This window comes from Perkinsus marinus (genome assembly GCF_000006405.1).
Source record: "Perkinsus marinus ATCC 50983 genomic scaffold scf_1104296953744, whole genome shotgun sequence".
NCBI lineage: Eukaryota > Perkinsozoa > Perkinsida > Perkinsidae > Perkinsus > Perkinsus marinus.
This window is the reverse complement of record NW_003208392.1, coordinates 49,720-51,267: the sequence shown is the minus strand read 5'-3', so window position 1 is coordinate 51,267 and position 1,548 is coordinate 49,720.

Below are 1,548 nucleotides of genomic sequence, written 5' to 3'. Positions count from 1 at the left end.
CTCCTGGTTAGTAGAACTCATCAACGATTGTGATCAGTAAACTACGATACGAAGTCATATCCTCTGTGTGACTCGCTACCAATCCTATCCAAGATAATCAGCGTCAGCGATATTACCACACATAAAGCTCAAAAGCTGTCGAAGACTGGTGCTGTTGTTCCCGCGGTTGTGAGGATATCAGTGGATTGAAAACCTGTTGAGTGTGTGTCACGAAGCTAGAAGTTCGGTTGGGAGAGTGGTTCAGTTAGGTGGTCTGAGTAGGACTAAGACTCAGTTCTAGTCTTAGTTTGAATCCTTAGGAGATAAATCTCAGGCGTCGATGGGGTGACCATTGTCACTGTCTCCGACCTTGAGGTTCGGCCCGAGGTCACTGCTGGAAAGTAGTTGACCTTGTCGGTCCCATGTGCTATACCCTCACAGAGGGAGCAACGAAGGCGCACGAAGGAGTTTGGCCCGGTCAGTGTAATGGGCGAGAAAGCAATGTTTCAACGTAATTCAAAAGCTAGAGCTAGTAGCTGTACTAACAATGGAATGAATGTTGATCGGTGTTGTTGCAGCGGACGCAAGCTCGAACCAATAGGAACGAACTTGCGCTCGCTACAACTGCTTGCTTCATGGACGTGGAGGTAGGACATCAGAGATTGCTAATTCGATGCGGACTTGGTATGAAGTTGGGCAACGTTCTACTGTCCTGTTGAATCGGACTGTTAATCCAACAACTCCAGAACTCTAAGTAGGAGGAAAACTCCCTAGCTAGAGCAGGAGGAAGAATGTGGACAAGTTCTGTGGCATTTAGCTGGCAAGCACATACGCATGGCGTGTACGCCAGGGGTGGACGCGTGGAGGCAGCTACGTCAAGTCTCGTGACGTGATAGATAGGGACGAGACGCTTAGTTTTCGGATATGAGCTACTCGAACAGCTTAGTTTCAAATCTGCCACTCTATCAGGTCGAGCCTGTCATCACAGAGTTCAGCAGCTACCAGCATATAGTGACAAATCGTCACTTGCAAGCACATGCCCGATCGCAGCTTCCCACACAAAACTCGTCAACTCAACTCGCCCCGCCCTGCCGACTTCACTTGTGGATATTGGGCAGCCACCATCACGCAGTTGAGAATGATGAAGTAAAGCGTCAATAAGTCTCACAATAACCGTGAGGACTAAACCCCCCCCCACAAAATAATAGAACATACAGTATTTTTTCGATTTCTCTGTTATTACTGCGACTCAGGTTGTGAGATTTCGTGTGTGAGGGTATCACTTATGTAGGACCAAAGATATATCAGAGTCGTTTCATTATTCGCTCGTCCTGGTAAAATTTCTGAAACGGTCAATTTTTCCGCGCTTCCAAAAAAATAGAACCCACCAAGGTCATCTTAAAGTGGCACTGTAATTCAACATTTCTGTCACTGAGGAGACACGATTCACACAAAAAGAAACTAACAATACCTCGTAGGGCCACCTTGACACTTAATCGCCTCTACACAGCGACTGCGAGTCGACTTAGTGAGAGTGCTGATATCTTCGGGTGTCAGGTCATCCCAGGC